The 23,850-nt window shown below is 37.0% G+C and overlaps 1 long non-coding RNA gene across 1 annotated transcript in view; it reads left to right on the forward strand.

The window, feature by feature from the left end:
- The window catches only part of LOC139436965 (uncharacterized), a 163,828-nt gene that overhangs the window by 71,464 nt on the left and 68,514 nt on the right, over positions 1-23,850 (forward strand). Inside the window, exon 2 of the long non-coding RNA XR_011646457.1 lies at positions 10,732-10,858. This is a non-coding gene — a long non-coding RNA (uncharacterized lncRNA). The remainder of the gene's footprint in view (positions 1-10,731; positions 10,859-23,850) is intronic.

Below are 23,850 nucleotides of genomic sequence, written 5' to 3' on the forward strand. Positions count from 1 at the left end.
ATTGATTTTTATTGGGATTGCATTGAATGTGTAGATCAGTTTTGGTAGGATAGACATTTTAATAATATTCAGTCTTCCTATCCATGAACAAGGAATATTCTTCCATTTATTTAGGTCTTCTTTGATTTCCTTGAACAGTCTTGTATAGTTCTCAGTGTATAAGTTTTTTACCTCTTTAGTTAAATTTATTCCTAAGTATTTGATTTTTTTATTTACTATTGTGAATGGTATTTGTTTCTTGATTTCCTCCTTATCTTGCTCATTATTGGTGTACAGAAATGCTACTGATTTTTGCGCATTGATCTTATAACCTGCGACTTTACTAAACTCATTTATGAGTTCTAGAAGCTTTGTTGTAGATCTCTCAGGGTTTTCTATGTATAGGATCATGTCATCTGCAAATAATGACATTTTGACTTCTTTCTTTCCAATTTGAATGCCTTTTATATCTAGTTCTTGCCTCAGTGCTCGAGCAAGTACTTCTAAGACAATGTTAAATAGGAGCGGGGACAATGGGCATCCTTGTCTTATTCCTGAGTTTAGAGGGAAGGATTTTAGGATTTCTCCATTGTAAACAATGTTGGCTGTAGGTTTTTCATATATACTCTTTATCACGTTAAAAAAAATTTCCTTGTATTCCAATCTTTTGGAGTGTTTTTATCAAGAAAGGGTGCTGTATTTTGTCAAATGCTTTTTCTGCATCTATAGATATAATCATGTGATTTTTTTCCCTTCAATCTGTTTATATGGTGTATCACATTGATTGATTTTCTTATGTTGAACCATCCTTGCATACCTGGAATAAATCCCACTTGGTCGTGGTGTGGTGTATAATTTGTTTAATGTGTTGTTGAATATGATTAGCAAGTATTTTGTTAAGTATTTTTGCGTCTAGGTTCATTAGAGAAATTGGTCTGTAATTTTCCTTTCTTGTGCTGTCTTTTTTTGGCTTTGGTACTAGGGTAATGTTGGCATAATAGAAGGAGTTAGGCAATGTTCCTTCTGTTTCGATGTTTTGGAAGAGTTTCAGCAGGATTGGTGTTAGTTCTTTCTGGAATGTTTTGTAGAATTCACCTGTGAAGCCATCTGGCCCTGGGCTCTTCTTAGTTGGGAGATTTTTAATGACTGATTCTATCTCTCTGCTTGTTATTGATTTGTTGAGATCATCAATTTCTTCTTTCATCAATATGGGTTGCTTATTCTAGGAATTTGTCCATTTCCTCTAAATTGTCATTTTTCTTGGAATATAGTTTTTCAAAGTATCCTCTTATGATAGTCTTTATTTCTGTGGGGTCAGTGTTGATATCGCCTTTCTCAATTCTTATTTTGTGTATTTGCATCTTCTCTCTTTTTTTCTTTGTTATTCTCAGTAAAGGTTTGTCAATTTTGTTAATCTTCTCAAAGAACCAGCTCTTTGTCTTCTTTATCTTTTCAAATGCTTTCTTATTTTCTATTTCATTTAGTTCTGCTCTTATCTTTGTTATTTCCTTCCTTCTTCTTCCTGTTGGGTTACTTTGTTGTTGTTTTTCTAATTCCTTCAAATAGGGAGTTAGCTCTTCAATTTTTGCTCTTTCTTCTTTTTTGATATATGAATTTATGGCTATAAATTTCCCTCTCAGTACTGCTTTTGGTGCATCCCATAAATTTTGGTATGTTGTGTTATCATTATCATTTGTTTCAAGGTAGTCATTGATTTCTTTTGAGATTTCCTCTTTGACCCACTGTTTTTTTTTAAGAGTGTGCTGTTTAATTTCCAAATTGTGGTGTGAAATCTGGGCCTCTGTCCCTTGCAAATTTCCAGCTTGACTCTACTGTGGTCAGAGATATTGTTTTGTATGATTTCAATCTTTCTGAATTCATTCAGCCTTTCTTTGTGGCCTAGCATATGGTCAATCTTGGAGAATGATCCCTGTGCAGTTGAGAAAAATGTATATCCTGCTGTGTTTGGGTGTAATGATCTATATATGTCTCTTAGATCCAGCTCCTGTAATATACTGTTCAAACATTTTGTTTCTTTAGTGATTCTCTTTTGAGATGTTCTGTCCAGAGTTGATAGTGGTGTATTAAAATCCCCCACTATAATTGTAGATGTATCTATTGTTTCACTTAGTTTTTCCAGTGTTTGCTTCACATATTTAGGGCACCCTTGTTAGGAGCATAAATATTTATGATTGTTCAATCTTCCTGACAGATTTTCCCTTTCACTAAAATGTAGTGTCCCTCTTTTTCTCTCACAATTGTTTTACATTTAAATTCTATTTTGTCTGATATTAATATAGCTACTCCTGCCTTTTTTTTTGTTATTGTTTGCTTGTATGATTGTTTTCCAGCCATTCACTTTCAATCTCCATGCATCTATGGGTCTAAGATGTGTCTCTGGTAGACAGCATATGGATGGGTCATATTTCCTTATCTAATGTCCCAGTCTGAATCTTTTGATAGGTGAGTTTAATCTGTTGACATTCTGTGTTATTACTTTCAAGGAATTATTTGTTTTAGCCATATTTTGATTGGATTTGTGTTTGTGATATTTTGTTTGTATTTTTTCCCTTCTATTTTTGTCTTTTTTTGTTGCTCTTATACTCTCCTCCAACTTTGCCTGTCCTGTTTTTTCCTTTCTTCCTGCAGAACTCCCTTTAGAATTTCTTGAAGGGGAGGTTTCTTGTTGGTGTACTCTTTCAGTTTCTGTTTATCTGTGAATATTTTGAACTCTCCATCATGTTTGAATGCTAGTTTCTCTGGATAGAGTATTCTTTGTTGTAATTTTTTTCCTTTAGTACCTTGACTATATCATACCACTGCCTTCTTGCCTCCATGGTTTCAGATGAGAAATCAGCACTTAATCTTATGGAGCTTCCCTTGTATGTGATGGTTTTCTTTTCTCTTGCTTCTTTTAGGATTTTCTCTTTGTCTTGAGAATTGGATAATTTGACAAGTATATGTCTTGGGGTGGGTCTGTTGGGGTTTATGACCAGTGGAGTGTGCTGTGCTTCTTGGATATGTACATCTGTCTGTTTCAGTAGATTTGGGAATTTTTCAGCCATTATTTCCTGCAACACTCCTTCTGACCCCTTTCCCTTCTCTTCTCCTTCAGGGATGCCTATAATACGTATGTTTGAGCATTTTGCATTGTCATTCAGGTCCCTAAGTCCTAGCTGGATTTTTTCTATCTTTTTATCGACCCCTTCTACTATCTGTTCAATTTTTGATGTACTGTCTTCCACATCACTAATTCTCTGCTCTGCCTCTTCTAGTCTGCTGATATTTGCTGCAAGTGTATTTTTGATTTCTTGAACTGTGGAGTTCATTCCCATCATATCTGTTATGTTTTTTCGTATGTCTGCAATTTCCCCTCCAAGTGTTGTCTTCATGTTGTTAACCTTTCATTACTTCATCAAATTTGTCAGTGATAAATGTTCTGAGATCTTTCATTGCTTGTGCAAAGTTCTGCTCCCCTTCCTGATTTTTAGTTTGTTGATTGGATTCAGCCATGTTTTCCTGAATACTGGTTTGATTTGTAGATTTTTGTTGCTGTCTCGTCATCATTTTATCTTGATGGGTTTAATCAGTTCCTTAGCTTCTTGTCTAGTCTTGGAGATTAATTAGCTGTTGTTTTTGCATGTTATATCTTCTCTTTGTCCCTTTGTTCTTCTTATTCTAATTTCTTGTTGCTGGTTAAGTTCACTTTAAAGGAAAGTATTAGTGCCGGGGAAAGGCAATTGTGTAAACAAGGGAAAAGTGTAAAGTAGTATTGGTGATATATGTTAACAAAGCAAGAATATGAGATCTGGGAGGATGGAGGTTAAATTCATGTAAATTGTGTAGAGTTATAGCAGTAGGTAGAGTACCTATTATGAGGTAGGTGAGTGAATATGGGAGGAATATGGTACAAACTAGAAAGCTATTGTTTTCATGAGAGAGGGAAAGAGAAAAGAAAGGTAAATTTTCAAGAGTGGATAACAGACAGAAGACAAAACAATGGTATTAGAAATTAAGAGTTAGACACTTTGTGGATCAAAGAAAGGGAGATGGGAGGTGGAATATAGGAGAGACAGTAGATGATGGCGGATATCAAGATGTAGGGAAAGGGGAGAGTGTAGGTAGTCTAAATCAGTTCACACAGAAATGAGGGAGTGGAGGATGAGAAAACCCCGCAACTGTGAGGTGTAGCACCTATTATATAATTGAGCACCTATTATATAATTGAGTTAAAATAAAATAAGTAGAAAATGAGGGACAAGAGGGAGAGAGAAAACAGAAAAAGAGAAAAAAAAAGAAAGAAGAGAAGAAAGGAAGAAAGAAAAAGGGGGTAGGCAAAGGGTCGGGAACAAGTAGGGAAAGACAAAAATAGATATACACAAACCACAATTAGAACAGGAAATACACCAACAAAAAAACCCTAAATAACTGAATTTTTTAAAAAAAGGAGTTTGGGGGTTACACTGGGAGAAAAGACTAGGGAATAATGCAATATTAGCAATCAGGACATTAAAAAAATTAAAAAATAAGATTAAATGAAAATAAAAACAAAACAAAATGAAACAATAAGGAAAAAATGCAAACCTTGAAAGCTAGGGCATTCAAGGACCTCAGATGGACCTCAGGGCGTGATGGATTCAGAGGTGGAAAGTCTGAGATATTGAAGACTCAAGAGGTGTGAGTCTCTGGGATGTGGGCCACCAGAGTTTAGGGGATTCAGACCTGGCCACCTCAAATCTGGTCAACAGGAAGCCTAGGAGCTCTGCAGTGTTACATAGCCCTCAGGGATCCCCACAGCTGGGTGCCAGCCCTATGGGGGAAGTCAGATCCGCAAATTCTATATTATGTCTGAACCCTGCATTTCACTTACTCAGTTTATTATATTAGGATATATTGTCAGTTCAGCTTTTGGACTGCTCCCACCCTGTGATTCTACACAACGGCCGCCTGAGGGTGCCTCTACACCATGGCCAATTTAATGGTGCAGATCAGAAGTCTGGCCGGTGGGTGGGGCTCCAGTTGGAAACTCAGACAAAACCGGCATTCCCAAGCTTCACAAAATATTCCCCAATCGGCTACCAGATGTGTCCCCCTCCCTTGCCGCACCCTATAACAAGCTCCCAATTACGTCCCTTTATTGTCTAAAATCTAATTCCATTGCAGATCGGCAGCCAGGCTTGTGGGGGTGGGGCTCCAGGCGGAAGTGCTATTACTTATGTCCACAATCAAAAATTCCCCTGCTTCACCACAAAACACCATCTGTCTCCCCAAATCAATCTGCAAAGGCGTCCCGTCCCATCCACCCAACAGCCCGCCCAGGACTCGTGAATTCCCCAGCACTGCAGAGCCACCAAAAAATGCAGTGGCAGTGGTGATACCATGGCTCCCCCCACACCCAGGGAGGGGGCAGCCCATGTGCAGGTCTCACCTCTGGGCAATAGAACCCAAATTATATCTTATAGACCAATCCTCTCCATTACCTTCCCTCCAAATCGATGTCCAGATACTTCCTGCCCTGCAAAAATCCCAAAAAAGCCTGTTCTCAGAGAACCTCCAGCAGCGCCCAGCTGCCTCTTCCCTGGAGAGACCGAAAGGCAAGCTCAGTCAGCCACCATCTTACTTCCTACCTCCTCTTTTATAAATATTGATGAAACTTAACATCACTTATATGCATTATTGCAAGATCATGTAGAACACTAAATGATGCCAAATTAAACACTACCACAAATAACAGGGCTCCTAAGGGCTCTGGAGACACCTGGGTACTATGGTCAGGGTAGATAATGTTCATGAAGTTACACCTTTCCAGCAGACACTACTTTGGGGTTTGTGCCCTCTAGTGTGACAGAATTGAGCTCAGTTATTTTCCTCCACATGGCTCTTTGGTCCCTTCTATTTGATCTTACATTTAGTGTTGTACATACAAGAAACTTGAATCTTTGGACTGTCCATGTACCACCTGGGCCCTAAGCTTCAACAGAATTGTAACACCTATGCTCCAGTTCATTGGACTCACCCAGGACAACTAACTAGGAGGTGGTGATGGACAACCACAGTACCAACAAATCAAGAGAGCCTACAACTGTAAGCAAGTGAGTCCCATCCATCAGCTCTATGGGAAACCCCTCTCAATTAGAATTAGAATGAGCATCACCTTCCCAGAATCTGCAGGATTGGGAATGAAATATGGACTAGAGTGGACTTACTGGTATTTTACTGTAGACTTATTGTGATTTTAAATGTAAGAACTTATACCATTGATGTGGAGGCAGTGGCCACTGGAGGTTCTGAGGTCAGGGAGAGGGAAAACAGGTGTAATACACGGGCATTTTCAGGACTTGGGAATTTTCCTGAATCACAATGAAATGACATATAGACCATTATGTATCTTGCCATAACCAACAGAATTGTATGGGAGAGAGTGTAAACTACAATGTAAACTATAATCCATGCTTAGTGGCAATGCTCTAAAATGTGTTCAACTGCAATGAATGTACCACACTAATGAAGGACTGTAGTTAATGGGGTCAAATGTAGGAGTGTGGGGTACTGAACATATAAGAATCCTCTATATTTTTTATGTAACATTTATGTAATCTAAGTATCTTTTTAAAAAAAATTAAAAAGCAAGTCTCTGAACATCATGGACTAATTAATAAAAATCATGGATTTTTGTGTTCTTATCTGTACAGTGAAGGTGTTCATATCATCTTTATTAGCCAGAGATGACAAAATCTTGGCCTCTTGACCCTCAGAAAGGAGAGTCCTCCCCTTATTTCCCTTGGAGCACACTTCATGTTCCTCTTGTTGACTGGCCTATGTTTATTACCAAGTGAAGATTTTGGCATTCATTACAGGTGGGCCTGGAATTTATGACCAAGTCTTGACTCTTAAGGTTCTTTCTCCATTCTCAGCTTTCCTTTCCTTTTGCTTGTCTGGATTTGAGTGAAAATCCAGAGGAAGTTAATGCTACTGGAGGTATTGACAATGGAATCACAGGTGAGTTGGGAATTCTTTAACTGAAATTGCACCTCCATTGACAGCAGATGGGGAAATTTCTCCTACTGACATGGATTATTCAAGTGCATTCATGACCTATTCAAGTATCTGGTCTTACATTATGATTTACAGGACTCTAGAATAATTATGGTAATTTAGGGAGTGATTAATAGGTAATCTCCTTCCAACCATTACAATAGTTATTTCCATCTTCTAGAAAGGCTGTGTATTCTCTGGAAAGATAAGAGATGTTTTCTTTTTCTCTCCCAACCTATGGCCTCATTAGAGAGTAATGTATTAATTAGTCATGCTAGTGCCCGAAATTGTTTAGCATGCAGTGAGTATAGGTGATAGTGATAAGTAAGAATATAAGTTTACAGTTATAAAAAAGGCTAAATTTACAACTGGTGCATTCAATCAATGCAAGGTTACAGATACTAGAATGTAAGGCTAAATATATTCACCAGAAGTGCAAAAGAAATTTAGTAAGTGAAAGGAAATGAGGAATCATTTATTTTCCCCAATTTTAATTTTCTTTAAAGTTTTTATAGAATGTTTTTACCCAATTTGAAATTCTCAAAAAATTCTCCTTACCACTCTTCTTTAAATTTCCCAACTTCAGTTTTTCTACATCAAATTTATACAAATTTTCAAAATGGATGCAATGTGTAATAATTGTTTTTTCCTCCATTGTGGCTGTGTATTCAGATTGCATATCATAAGCAGAATAAAATTTATGTCCCTGTGATTATTTTTGAAGATTTGGAGATATCAGAAGTAATGAAGAGGATTGTCTTAATTTTTATCAGACAGATGTCATGAAGAAACAAGAGAGACAAAGAAAACTTGTATTTGTAGGCCTCAGAAAATGTTGAGATTGTGAGGTTCCCTACCATAGGATTGGTTAATCAAGGGCCAGTTTCAGTACAATGGTCTCAGAAGTTCATGGCTTGTGACATCTTTACTTTCACAATATAACCAATACTTGAAATATATAGAGTTGAAGCAAGCAGCCCTTATTGAGTCTGAGTTCTGTATGAAAACTATTCTGCATATTTCTGGATATTGCTTCAGAGCTCTCTGCCATTTCCATTAGCAATAGACCAATTAATTTAATTTGGATAGAAAGCACTTCACACATTAGCTGGTGAGATTTGTCAAAATGCATAACATATTCTTAAACAATGTTATAAGTGAGAGGAAAATGATATATATATACATTTATAATCTAAACATACTCATTTTTTTCTTTTAAATCTTTATTTTTAAATACTTTCAAACTTATAGGACAATTGAAATAATATTGATGATGTCTGTAAATTAACTTAAAATTGGAGGAAAAGATTATTTTAGTTATGAATGCTTGAGTGAAAGCTTTATAATCAGCAGTAAGAAGTCATAATTACAAGTTTATTGTGAAATTTCCAGGTGTATATCATACATTCATGTGCTATTCCTTAATTGTAGAGTTTTATGCATTCAAAGTGTGTATGTGACTGTGAGCATATCAGAATGGCAGATGACAGTTCAGCATTAATAATAATTACACTGGAAACCCATACTCATTGAGTTTTACATGCACAGTCTCTGCTTTTTGTGCTGGGTGGTTTTTTTGTAATATTTTTTTCTTTGTATAATAAATTTTATTTTTAAAGAGGTTTTAGATTACAGAAATGTTACATGGAAAGTATAAGAGATTTCCATATACCCCAATTCTCCCTCTCCCACATTCTCCCTATTAACATTTTACAATAGAGTGGTACATTTGCTACAACTAATGAACAAATATTTAAACATTGCTACTAACCCAGGTCTGTATTTTATCATACTTTTTACACTTTGAACCACACAATTTTATGGCTTTGAAAAAATGTATAAAGACCTGTATCTATCATAGCAATATCATGCAGAACAATTCCAATAGCCTTAATAGGCCCTATTTTCCAACTATTCTTACCTCCCCTTCCCCTCAGAATCTCTGGTAACTATTATATTTATATCAATTTTACAAGTTCTTTCATTGCTACAATAATAATGTCTACTTTGGTCCATGGTTGCATTTCCCCTTTATGTATGTTCATTCCTCACTCTTGAGGGTTATGCAATGGCAATTTCTACACTGCTTCAGATTGAGGAACTGTCTTGCTTGCAGTTGTATATCCTCCCTGTTTTGGGGGATGGGGTTTTTCCAGTAACAACATTCTGTTAGTTCTCCTACGTGAGTCTCATGAACTGGAGATTAGGTGTTGGTTGCACCTCTGCTGAGATTCAGGGCTCAAGTGACATAGGAACAGTCTGTAGATTCAAGATTCAGAGATGTATGTTTAACTGGTATGATACTGTTCATTGGCTCAAACAAAGGGGGTAAAAGAATCATGTGTAGGGAAATTATAAATGAGTCTAACTCTGTTACATTGGGAATTTTGGTTGTCATATGTTGCAAGGTAATGTTCATTGACATGACAGAAAGTGGAGGAATGGGAACACTCTTCCACTGCTAGTGGGAATGTAGAATGGTGCAGTCATTGTGGAGGAGAGTTTGGTTGTTCCTCAGGAAACCAAGTATAGAATTGCCATATGACTAAACAATTCTAATATTAGGAATATACCCAGAAGAATTGAAAGTAGGGCCATTAACATATATATGCACACAAATATGTATTGCAGCATTATTCACTACTTCCAAAAGTTGGAAGCAACCCAAATTTACATCAAGGGATGAATAGATAAACAAGATATGCCATACAATATAGTATATTATTCAGCTGTAAGAAGGAATGAAGTATTGACACATGAGACAACATGTAAGAACCCAAAGACTTTATGTTGAGTGATATAAGCCAGTCACTGAAAGAGGAATATTGCATAATCTCACTGATATTAAGGATATTTAGCAAACTCACAGAGATAGATTCTGGGAGCTAGTTTGCCAGGAGATAGAAATGGAGTAGAGAGTGGTGAGGTGATGCTCAATTTGGGGAGAAACTATGATAAGATGGATGGGTTTTGTTTGGCAAAAGATGGGCTAATGGTGAAGGAATAGTGTGAGCGGAGTCAGTGGTACTTGAATGTGAGTGTGTGAAGGTTTGGGGGATGGCTTGGGCTATCCATGGAGCTGAGGAGAGGGCAGGAGTAAGGAACAGGTGAACTTTGGGGAGGTGTAGGACTGTAGTTGATAATATATTGTGGGAATATTATTTTAGCAACTTTGGCAGAAAAGGGTCACTGATGCAGAATGTTGTCAGTGTGAGGATGTATGGGGAAGGGTACACCTAGAACATACTCCTTTGAAATATGAATGTGTTCATGTCGACATGAAATGTTATCTTAAGTGGGTAGAGACCCACACAACAACAAAATTTTAAACTCCCATCCTGGGGATTCCTGCTACATTCTCAAAAAGAGAAGAATCTCTCAAGTACATAAGCAATGCCTAATAATAGAAAACAGACAAAATGCAAAACCCCTGATGAACAAATAAAAGCACTACTTTACCCCCTGCATTGGACATGAATTCCAGGGATGAGACTCCCTGGCACCAAAGGATTAATATGAAGCACAAACTAGTGAGACATGTGGAAAAAGACCTTGGCCAAAATGGGGAATCAGTAAACATGAAAGAGTTTTTATGGTTAAGAGAACTCAGTATAAGATATAAATGTATTCTAGAGGTTAATGCTCTTAATTTGAGCATCATACTCAGGACATTGTTACAGATACCCTGTGTGAACCAAAATTTCTTTGATGTTTTAGGAGATAGTTGCCTTCAAAGATGTAGTTGTGGACTTCACCCAGGAAGAATGGGACATGCTAGACTCCTCCCAGAGAAAGCTATTCAGAGAAGTGATGCTGGAGATTATCAATCACCTGGTCTCAGTGGGTAAGAATCTAAAAATGTATCTATCATCTATATCCATCTCTGTTTACCATCTATCTAACCTATGTATCTACTATTCACCTATCTGCTTACTATAAATATATTCCATTTATTAATTCAAATATCTAGATCAGCTTTCCTGTATTGTCATATAATTATTTGCTCTTATATTTTATGTATTGTAATTTAAATATATGATTTTATAACACAACTGCCTAAATGAAATTTTTTCCTTATTTACTTCTATTTCACCCCAATATAACTTAATCTTGACCACAACTTAATGTCTTTTGTGAATCTCCATTTAGAACACTCAGTGCAGTGTAGGGAACTCAATTAATATTTTTTGAATGGATAAATAATTAGTTGTTGTGAAATATGTATTCTACTCCAAGGGCTATGCTGAGTTTTGAGAGCAGTCCAAAAAAATGTGTGTACCCTTTCCCAGATAGAATTTAGATAATTCTGATGGAATTTGCTTACTGGATTTTTTTTTTTAACATAAAATGAACCTCATGAAGCATAGAGAGATTGAGAGGTGATGATGTTTTTCTTTGTTCTGTGTTTATTATTATTGAAATAATGAAACTGCTCTAATAATGATTGACATGATGGATGCACAACTATGTGATTATTCCAAATACTATTGATTGTACACCCTGGATGGATCATATACTTTACTAATATGTATCAATAATATTGAATTGTTTTAAAAAACATTCAGTCACTGTGGAAACATAGATTACTTCCTATTTAGGATTAACAGGATTCTTTACTTTTCTGAAGCATCATTAATGTTATTAGAGCAGTTTCATTTTTTCAATAATTATAATAAACAAAAACAAGACACACAAGAAGATTCTTCACTTTTCAATTTATGCTTCACCTGTTGTACATAGCTGCTATTTCTGGCTGTTTTTGCTTATTTATTTATTAAGCAGTTTTATTGAGATATATTCATTTACCATACTATCTATCCAAAGGGTATAATCAATGGCTTTTAGTATAATCAAAATGTTGTGCATTCATCAACACAAAAAATTTTAGAACAATGTCATTACTCCAAAAAGAAAAAACTCTATCCTGCTTAGCAATCCTTCCCCAGCCTTACATAATGAGTAAGCTTATTTCTTTATAAGTTGATTTATAGTTATGTTTTAGATAAATGGAATAAAAATTTAGAGTATTTTGCATCTGGCTTCTTTCAGTTAGCATGTTTTTTGTCTAATATTAACATCTTGTAGTATTAACATACATTTGTTCAGTTTCAAAGAAAAAGTCACATATGAAATTTTGCCCATTATATATGGATATAATGTTTTTTATATTTAAAGTATTCAATTTGATATTCTTTTCCAGATAATTCTGAATATTGAAAACATCCTGAGAGGGACACTTGGAAACTTCAAACATTTTCATGCCCCTAATCTTACTGTAACATGATATTGTGTTTTTTCCAAATATTACGGGCAGAAAAAGTGTTTTTAAAAAATGGGAAATGATATAAATGATAATCAGCCCACCTATCTTTATGAAAGACATTTCTAAAATCATGTCATTCGTAAACTTAATTGTATGAACCCTAGTTTCCACATAGATATCTGGAGATGAATAAATTAGGAATTCAGTAAAATATCCTAATTGTAATCAATTTGGGGATTAAATGCTAATCCAGCAAAAAATCTGTGTTTCAATTTAGGGAATATTAACCTAAGCCAAAAATTTTATCCTGAGAACATATAAAAAAGAATTGTATAAACAGGTTTCACATATGTAATCTTAAATGAAGTTCAAAATTTATCAGATAGCTCTGAAATTGGATGGCTATATTAAAGATTATCTCTGTATGGAGAAGAATAATGTATTTATGAATGTAACAAAGGAATTATTTAACTGGATTCTTTCACTGAAAAATTAGTCTAGAATTTATATGTAGGGAAGTGAATAAATTAATGTACATGGACAAAAGTTTTACAGTCTCCCATTTAATTCCCCACAGCAGAGAGCTAACATTAAAAGAAATTCCTTCAAATGCAATTATTTGCAAGAAGATACCACTGACAGATCCACAGTGATTGAATATGTTTTAATTTGCATGACAAAGAAATCATGTTTTAACAGTCCAATGGCAAAAGTACACAGGGACCAGTCAGCTTTTAATCAGCATAAGCAGATTCATGAATGTCACTATTCTTATTTTAGAGAACATGAAAGAACTCATACTGCCCAGAAACACTACTTATGCCATCTTTGTGGGAAACATTTTGCTCATCCCTCTTCCCTTAACCAATTTGAAGACTCACACTGGAGAGAAACCCCATGAATGTCATCTATGTGGCAAAGGCTTCAATGAATTTTTACATTTAAACAACATGAGAGAACTCAAACTTGTGAGAAATCCTATGCATGTCATCTATATGATAAATGCTTCACTCATTGCTCTTCCCTTAAATGACATGAGAGAAATCACACTGGTGAGAAATTCCATGAATGTCATCTATGTGGTAAAGGCTTCAGTCAATATTCTCACCTTAAGAAACATGAGAAAACTCACATTGGAGAGAAACCCCAAGACTGTCATCTATGTAGCAAAGCTTTCAGTCAACATTCTTAACTTAAACAACCTGAGATAACTCACACTGGTGAGAAACTCTATGCATGTCATCTATGTGGAAAATGCTTCACTCATTGCTCTTCCCTTAAATGACATGAGAAACCTCATATTGGAGAGAAAACCCATGAATGTTATGTATGTGGCAAAGGCTTCAGTTGATATTCTAAACTTAAACACCATGAGAGAACTCACACTGGTGAGAAAAACCCATGAATGTCATCTATGTGAGAAAGCTTTTTGTAACTTTCCAAACTTCAGTGACATGAAAGAACTCACACTGGAGAGAAATTGTATGAATGCCTCTTTGTGGGAAAGTCTTCACTGCATCCTCTTCCCTTAAATATTATGAGAAATGTCATACTGGAGAAAAACTCCATAAATGTCATCTTTGTGTGAAAGCCTTGTTCAATCTCCTTCCCCAAAATAAAATGAGAGAACTCATACTGGTGAGAAACCCCATAAATGTCATCTGTGTGAGAAAGGCCTCTTTCACCACTCTTTTTTAAAAAACATGAGGGAACTCACTGTAGAGAAACCTCCTGAATGTCACTCATGTGTGAAAGCAGTCAATATTTTTACCTTAAAGAACATTAGATATCTCACACAGTAGAGAAACCACATTAATGTTATCTATGCAGGAATGGAGATTCACACATCTGGCCCTGGGTGATGGGAAGACACACAGTTAGCTCTCAGGGACCACAGGAGCTGTTGACAAGCAATCATACAGGTGGGTCTGTGCCCAGCCAGCTTAGAGTAGGTAGAGCTCAATGGAACATGGAGGGAGCTGGGGGAAATTAGCCAAAGTGTTTTTTTTTCCTCCTGTTTCCTTTTCTATAAAGTTTTTTAAATGTTTTTCTTTATTTGGGTTCTGGCAGAGATGCTAGCTGTCTATAAAGTTTTTAAACGTTTTTCTTTATTTGGGTTCTGGCAGAGAGGCTAGCTGTGGGTGTATTGATTGGCAGGTAAAAGCAGCTGGATAAGAGTAGAGTAGGGAGGTTCTGGTGGCCTGAGATGGAGGCCTGGTATATTCTGTGGGGTGACTAATTGCACAGAATAGGCAATCAGTACCAGGTGGTCTGAAAGGGAGAACCAAATTTTTGTTTCCTTTTGAATTGCTTTGTTTTACCTATTTGTTTCTTCTTCTCTGCTTCCTCATTTTCATTCCTTCATCTCCTGTTTTTTGTTATTCCTTTCTTTTCTTCCCACTTCCCTTATTTTTTAATTTTTCTCTTTCTCTTTTTATTTTCTCCCTTTTTATCTGCTATTTTCTTCCCTTTTCATATTATTTCATCGCCTTTTTCTTATTTCTATTTCCCTCCTTTTTTTTTTATTGACTTTGTAATAATATTACATTAAAAATATATATGTGAGGTCCCATTCATCCCCACCCCCCCACCCCCCCTCTCCCCCCCCAACAACACTCATTCCCATCATCATGACACATCCATTGGATTTGGTAAGTACATCTTTGGGCACCTCTGCACCTCATAGACAATGGTCCACATCATGGCCCCTACTCTCCTCCATTCCATCCAGTGGGCCCTATGAGGATTTACAATGTCCGGTGATTACTTCTGAGGCACCATCCAGGGAAGCTCCATGTCCCAAAGACGCCTCCACCTCTCATCTCTTCCTGCCTTTCCCCATACCCATCGTCCACCATGTCCACTTTTCCCAATCCAATGCCACCTCTTCTATGTGGACATTGGATTGGTTGTGTCCATTGCACCTCTATGTCAAGAGGAGGCTCAGATTCCACATGGATGCTGGATGCAATCCTCCCATTTTTGGTTGTAATCACTCTAGGCTCCATGGTGTGGTGATTGTCCTTCTTCAACTCCATCTTAGCTGAGTGTGGTAAGTCCAATAAATCATATTGTAGGTGCTGGAGTCTGTTGAGGCTCAGGACCTGGCTATCACATTGTCAGTCCAGAGATTCAAATCACCTAAATATATCTTAAACCACAACGTTAACTGCACCTCCAGCACATTAGCATGAAAGACTTATGAAGGGAGATCCCATCTGAGTCCAGATTCATCACACATAAACACCATTTCCAAAGAGGGGCCATCTGCCCTGATAGTTAACCCCATCGGCCATGACCATAACTCTCATGGGTCTCTTTAGCCTTCAAAGGAACCAATATCTGGGGGTTGTATCTGCTTTATCTGTCTCTCTGACTCTGCTCAGTTGTGCATGAGGGCAATCCTTCTGCCAGCCTCCAGACTCTTTTTTAGAAACTCGTAGCCATATAAACTCATTTCTCCTTTCCATTTCCCCCTTACTTTAGGTCAAACAGCACTTTAAAGTCATGTTATTTTATGTAGACATGGATATTCTGCTGATCTGCATTGAACCTTCCGTATAAGGTCCTTTTCCAGTTGCATCATCAGTTGGTATTTGATAGTGGTCCCTCGTTGCCAGGGAGGCTCATCCCGGGTGTCATGTCCCACGCTGGAGGGAAGGCATTGCATTTACATGCTGAGTTTGGCTTCGAGACTGGCCACATTTGAGTAACATGAAGGCTGACAGGAGGAAATTCCCAGGCACAATGTTGCTCTAGGCCTTGTTCTTATTTTAGGTTTATCAGCTCACAAGCATAGTCATTAGCATCAGGGGCTCACTGTTGAACCCTCACTCCCTCCCGGTCCCCGCCGCTGTACCTGGGAAACTGTCGCTGCTCCCCTAGGGACCACGACAGAGCACCACTGGCCAGGAACCCAGTACCCCCCCTGCTGTGGTTTTTAATTGTTGCCACTATGAGTATATCCAATCATTACCATGCACCCTGGACATATGTTCTGTACAGCTCCCTGTCAGCCATATATCACCTGTCATTGGTATCCCATACCAGTATTCCTCCATTGCCATTGTTGAAACACTCTGTGATCCAGAACTCCCCAAAATTTGAGGCCCAATATAATGTCATGGTCCCTTACTAGGGAATGGCATATAGCGATGGGTTTAAAGGATAGATAAAGAACTTGGATAAAGTTAAATAAAGAACTTAGATAAAGAATGTTGACTTGAAAAAATTCCACATCCTATCCTTTTTTTTTTTTTTTTTTTCCCCTAATTATTCAGCATTTCTTCATAGGAGTCCTAGACCACAGCAATGTATATATATAATATACAGCACTCCCATACATCCACCACAAAACCTTTTTCCTTCCACAGCGATACTCTTACACCCTATTCACATCATATTTACTTAAGGTGATGTACAGAGTCTGAGATATTAGCTTTCTAACAAGGTAATATCTGTGCTTACATTATGGTGCATACTTTAGGATATACAGTTCTTTACATTTTTAGTTATCCTATGTTTTACATTATGGTTTACATTATCAGTCTATCATCTCCTATATGTTATGGTGTAATATTACATGTTTTATATCCATCCTTGTGTACTCTCAAGAAACTCCTCTCTTGCCCCCCATTTACTTTGGTTCCACACATTTAACATCCATTTTCCCTTCCACCTTGGTGCCCACAGTGACAGCCAACCTCCGTTTCCTGAGGAGCCACTTCCAGAGATAGATGGAATAGTGTTCAGGGCCTAACTTGCTCAACTGCCCCAATGCCCTGGGAGCCACCCTTTCTCTCGAGGGATAGAGTTCCCTCTATTTGGTGGCATTAGTCCTTCCCAGGATGTGGGTCCACCCCCACTCTCACTACTTGGGTTTCTACCGCATGGTGTCACCCACTCTGGCAGAATGAGCATTTAGACATTCCCCAGGAGCCCGTCCTGCATCAGACCCTCCCCTCCGAGCATTCTAAACAGGTAACCCTCTTTATTATATTTTGTTATGATTTTCTTGGCATTTTACTCTCCACCACCTCCTGTCCCTCTCCTGTGTTCGTATGCTACCCCTCCCTCCCCCCACTTTTGGGCAACGTTACCCAACCGTCCCTCCCCAGCCACCCTCAAACCCGTAAAGCCCCAACCAAAGGCAACCCCTTGCCCCCATTTTATCTCTTCTTTGTGTTCATACTTACCACCATCTCATCTTAAATTCCACCCCTGCAGACATCGGCTCATATCCTTCCTCCACCCTCCGATTTCCTGTAAGCCTATCATTCAGTCTCTTGCTATCTAGGGCAGCTTGTTTATTTCATATCATTGAGGTCATGTAGTATTTGTCCTTCAATATCTGGGTTGCTGCACTCAACATAAGGTTCTCAAGATTCATCCATGTTATCACATGTGTTTGTAGTGTGTTTGTTCTTACAGCCGAGTAGTATTCCAATGTGTGTATATACCACATTTTATTGATCCACTCATCTGTTGATGGGCATTTGGGTTGATTCCAACTTTTGGCAATAGTGAACAATGCTGCTATGAACATTGGTGTACATATATCGGTTTGTGTCCTTGTTTTCAGTTCTGCTGGGTATATACCCAGCAGTGGTATTGCTGGGTCATATGGCAAATCTATGGCTAGTTTTTTGAGAAACCGCCATACTGTCCTCCAGAATGGTTGGATCCTTCTGCATTCCCACCAGCAGTGGATGAGTGTTCCCCTTCCTTCACATCCTCTCCAGCACTTGTATTCTCCTGTATTTTTCATAGCTGCCAATCTTATGGGTGTAAGATGGTATCTCATTGTAGTTTTGATTTGCATTTCCCTGATAGCTAGAGATTTGGAACATTTTTTCATGTGCTTTCTTGCCATTTGTATTTCTTCTTCGGAGAAGTGTCTGTTTAAGTCTTTTTCCCATTTTTTAAATGGGTTGTTTATCTTTTTATTTTCAAGATATAGGAGTTCTTTATATATGCAAGTTATAAGTTTCTTATCAGATATATGATTGCCAAATATTTTCTCCCACTGTGTGGGCTCCCTTTTTACTTTCTTGACAAACTCCTTTGAGGTGCAGAAGGCTTTAATTTTGAGGAAGTCCCATTTATCTATTAGTTCTTTTGCTGCTCATGCTTTTGGTGAGATATTCATAAATCCATTTCCTATTACAAGGTCCTGTAGATGTTTCCCTACACTGCTTTCTAAGGTTTTTATGGTCTTGGCTCTTATATTTAGGTCTTTGATCCATCTTGAGTTGATCTTTGTATAAGGTGTGAGATGGTAATCCTCTTTCATTCTTCTACATATGGCTATCCAGTTCTCCAGACACCATTTGTTGAATAGGCCACTCTCTCCCAATTGAGAGGGTTTGGTGGCTTTATTGAATATTATGTGGCTGTATATGTGAGGTTCTATATCAGAGCTTTCAATTCGATTCCATTGGTCTATGTGTCTCTCCTTATGCCAATACCATGCTGTTTTCACCACCGTAGCTTTATAGTATGTTTTGAAGTCAGGTAGTGTGATTCCTCCAATTTCGTTTTTCTTTTTCAGTATGTCTTTGGCTATTCGGGGTCTCTTTCCTTTCCAAATAAATTTCATAGTTAGTTTTTCTAGTTCCTTAAAGAAGGCTGCGTTGATTTTTATTGGGATTGCATTGAATGTGTATATCAGTTTTGGTAGGATAGACATCTTAATAATGTTCAGTCTTCCTATCCATGAACAAGGAATAGTCTTCCATTTATTTAGGTCTTCTTTGATTTCCTTGAACAATCTTGTATAATTCTCGTTGTATAAATTCTTTACCTCTTTAGTTAAATTTATTCCTAAGTATTTGATTTTTTATTTACTATTGTGAATGGTATTTGTTTCTTGATTTCCTCCTGATCTTGCTCATTATTGGTGTACAGAAATGCTACTGATTTTTGCGCATTGATCTTATAACCTGCGACTTTACTAAACTCATTTATGAGTTCTAGAATCTTCGTTGTAGATCTCTCAGGGTTTTCTATGTATAGGATCATGTCATCTGCAAATAATGAAATTTTGACTTCTTCCTTTCCAATTTGAATGCCTTTTATTTCTGGTTCTTGCCTCAGTGCTCGTGCAAGTACTTCTAAGACAATGTTAAATAGGAGCGGAGACAGTGGGCATCCTTGTCTTGTTCCTGAGTTTAGAGGGAAGGAGTCTAGGATTTCTCCATTGTAAACAATATTGGCTTTAGGTTTTTCATATATACTCTTTATCATGTTCAAAAAATTCCCTTGTATTCCAATCTTTTGGAGTGTTTTTATCAAGAAAGGGTGCTGTATTTTGTCAAATGCTTTTTCTGCATCAATAGATATAATCATGTGATTTTTTTCCTTCAATCTGTTTATATGGTGTATTACGTTGATTGATTTTCTTATGTTGAACCATCCTTGCATACCTGGGATGAATCCCACTTGGTCGTGGTGTATAATACGTTTAATGTGTTGTTGAATACGATTAGCAAGTATTTTGTTAAGTATTTTTGCGTCTAGGTTCATTAGAGAAATTGGTCTGTAATTTTCCTTTCTTGTGATGTCTTTGTTTGGCTTTGGTACTAGGGTAATGTTGGCATCATAGAAGGAGTTGGGTAATGTTCTTTCCGTTTCGATGTTTTGGAATAGTTTCAGCAGGATTGGTGTCAGTTCTTTCCGGAATGTTTTGTAGAATTCACCTGTGAAACCATCTGGCCCTGGGCTCTTCTTAGTTGGGAGATTTTTGATAACTGATTCTATCTCTCTGCTTGTGATTGGTTTGTTAAGATCATCAATTTCTTCTTTCGTCAATATGGGCTGCTTATGTGTTTCTAGGAATTTGTCCATTTCCTCTAGATTGTCATTTTTGTTGGAATATAGTTTTTCAAAATATCCTCTTATGATAGTCTTTATTTCTGTGGGGTCAGTGGTGATATCGCCTTTCTCATTTCTTATTTTGTGTATTTGCATCTTCTCTCTTTTTTTCTTTGTTAGTGTTGCTAAAGGTTTGTCAATTTTGTTAATCTTCTCAAAAAACCAGCTCTTGGTCTTGTTTATCTGTTCAAGTGCTTTCTTATTTTCTATTTCATTTAGTTCTGCTCTTATCTTTGTTATTTCCTTCCTTCTTCTTCCTGTTGGGTTACTTTGTTGTTGTTTTTCTAATTCCTTCAAATGTGCAGTTAGTTCTTCAATTTTTGCTCTTTCTTCTTTTTTGATATATGAATTTATGGCTATAAACTTCCCTCTCAGTACTGCTTTTGCTGCATCCCATAAATTTTGGTATGTTGTGTTATCATTATCATTTGTTTCAAGGTAGTCATTGATTTCTTTTGAGATTTCCTCTTTGACCCACTGTTTTTCTAAGAGTGTGCTGTTTAATTTCCAAATCGTGGTGTGAAATCTGGGCTTCTGTCCCTTGCAAATCTCCAGCTTGACTCCACTGTGGTCAGACATAATGTTTTGTATGATTTCAATCTTTCTGAATTCGTTCAGCCTTTCTTTGTGGCCTAGCATATGATCTATCTTGGAGAATGATCCATGTGTGCTTGAGAAAAATGTATATCCTGCTGTGTTTGGGTGTAGCGATCTATATATGTCTATTAGATTGAGCTCCTCTAATATACTATTCAGATGTTTTGTTTCTTTGGTGATTCTCTTTTGAGATGTTCTGTCCAGATTTGATAGTGGTGTATTGAAATCCCCCACTATAATTGTAGATATATCTATTCTTTCACTTAGTTTTTCCAGCGTTTGCCTGACGTATTTAGAGGCACCCTTGTTAGGGGCATAGATATTTATGATTGTTCGATCTTCTTGACATATTTTCCCTTTCACTAAAATGTAGTATCCTTCTTTGTCTCTCACAATTGTTTCACATTTAAAGTCTATTTTGTCTGATATTAATATAGCTACTCCTGCCTTTTTTTGGTTACTGTTAGCTTGTATGATTGTTTTCCAGCCATTCACTTTCAGTCTCCATGCGTCTCTGGGTCTAAGATGTGTCTCTTGTAGACAGCATATGGATGGGTCATATTTCCTTATCCACTGTCCCAGTCTGAATCTTTTGATAGGTGAGTTTAATCCGTTGACATTCAGTGTTATTACTATCAAGGAATTATTTGTGTTAGCCATATTTTGATTGGATTTGTGTTTGTCATATTTTGTTTGTATATATTTTTTTGTCTTTTTTGTTGTTGTTGTTGGTCTTATACTCTCCTCCAACTTTGCCTTTCCTGTTTTTTCCTTTCTTCCTGCAGAACTCCCTTTAGAATTTCTTGAAGGGGAGGTTTCTTGTTGGTATACTCTTTCAGTTTCAGTTTGTCTGTGAATATTTTGAACTCTCCATCATGTTTGAATGCTAGTTTAGCTGGATAGAGTATTCTTGGTTGGAAGTTTTTTTCCTTTAGTACCTTGACTATATCATACCACTGTCTTCTTGCCTCCATGGTTTCAGAAGAGAAATCAGCACTTAATCTAATTGAGCTTCCCTTGTATGTGATGGTTTTCTTTTCTCTTGCTGCTTTTAGGATTTTCTCTTTGTCTTGAGCCTTGGATAATTTGATAAGTATATGTCTTGGGGTAGGCCTGTTGGGGTTTATGACTTGTGGAGTGCGCTGTGCTTCTTGGATATGTACATCTGACTCTTTGAGTAGATTTGGGAAGTTTTCAGCCATTATTTCCTGCAACACTCCTTCTGACCCCTTTCCCTTCTCTTCACCTTCTGGAATGCCTATAATACGTATGTTTGAGCATTTTGCATTGTCATTCAGGTCCCTAAATCCTAATTGGATTTTTTCTATCTTCTTATTGACCCCTTCTACTATCTGTTTGATTTCTGATGTACTGTCTTCCACATCACTAATTCTCTGCTCTGTCTCTTCTAGCCTGCTGATATTTGCTGCAAGTGTATTTTTGATTTCTTGAACTGTGGTGTTCATTCCCATCATATCTGTTATGTTTTTGCGTATGTCTGCAATTTCCCCTCCAAGTGATGTCTTCATGTTGTTAACCTCTTTCATTACTGCATCAAATTTGTCGGTGATAAATGTTCTGAGTTCTTTCATTGCTTGTGCCAAGTTTTGCTCCCCTTCGTGATTATTGGTTTGTTGATTGGATTCAGTCATGTTTTCCTGATTATTGGTTTGGTTTGTAGATTTTTGTTGCTTTCTGGTCATCTCTTTATTTTGATGAATTTAATCAGTTCCTTAGCTTCTTTGTCTACTTTTGGAGGTTAATTAGTTGTTATTTTTGCATAGGTGTTATATCTTCTCTTTGTCACTTTTTTCTTCTTATTCAAGTTACTTGTTGTTGGTTAAGTTCACTTTAGAAGAAAGTATTAGTGTTGGGGAAAGGCAATTGTGTCAGCAAGGGAAAAGTGTAAAGTAGTATTAGTAATGTATGTTAACACAGGAAGAATATGAGATCTGGGAGGATGGAGGTTAGATCCATGTAGATTGTATAGAGTTATAGCTGTAGGTAGAGTACCTTTTATGAAGTAGATGACTGAATATAGGCTGAATATGGTATGAACTACAAAGCTTCCCACCAAATTGACGTCCAGACACCTTCCAACCAGCAAAAATCCCCGAAACAGCGTGGTCCCAAAGAGCCTTCAACGCTGCCCAGCCGCCCCCTGCAGAGACACTACCAGGTAAGCTCACACAGCCACCATCTTGCCTCTCTCCTCCCCTCCCTCCTTTTTAATTATTCTTTCATTTCTAATATTCTGTGATATTTTCCTATTCTTCCCTCCTGCCTTCCCCTGTTTTGTCTTCTTTTCTCACATATTAGGGCATTTATATTATTTTATTTTCAGTTTTTCCTTTCTATTATTCACATTTTAAAATATTATTCCTATCTACTATTTCACTATTTACATTTTTTATTTATTGTGTTCTTTTTGCTTTTTTATTTTATTTCTTTTTCTTTTGTCTCTTCTTTCCTTTTTGTGGAGTAAATTTTTTTTTTCTGAAGAAATGGGTAATAACAAGGGTATGGAAAAAATGGAACTGAGTGATAAAGAGGATCATAACAGAAAACCAAACAAAAATAAAATCCTAGACTAGAAAGAGGAACTAACCAACTGAATGAGAGCCTCATAATAAACTGATGACTAGATATCAGCAAAAAATTTTAAGCCATATTAAGAAACCAGAATTCATGTCCCAGTCTAATGAACAAACTAAAATGTAAGTGGAGTCACAACATAGAAGAAATAATCAAAGATATCCAAATATCCTTACTAATCATATCCAACCACACAACAAATTATACTCCATGATCAAGTGGGTTTTATCTCATGTATGCAAGGATGGTTCAACAGAAGAAAATCAATATAATATACCACATTGACAGATCAAAAAAAAATTAAGCAATTATCTCTATTGATGCAGAAAATGCAACTGACAAAACATAGCATGTATTTTTTAAAGATTTGTTTATTTATTTATTTATTTCTCTCCCCATACCCCCCACCCTGGTTGTCTGTTCTCTGTGTCTATTTGCTGCATCTTCTTTGTCTGCTTCTGTTGTTGTCAGCAGCATGGGAATCTGTGTCTCTTTTTGTTGTGTCATCT

This window comes from Dasypus novemcinctus, chromosome 19 (genome assembly GCF_030445035.2).
Source record: "Dasypus novemcinctus isolate mDasNov1 chromosome 19, mDasNov1.1.hap2, whole genome shotgun sequence".
Lineage (NCBI taxonomy): Eukaryota > Metazoa > Chordata > Mammalia > Cingulata > Dasypodidae > Dasypus > Dasypus novemcinctus.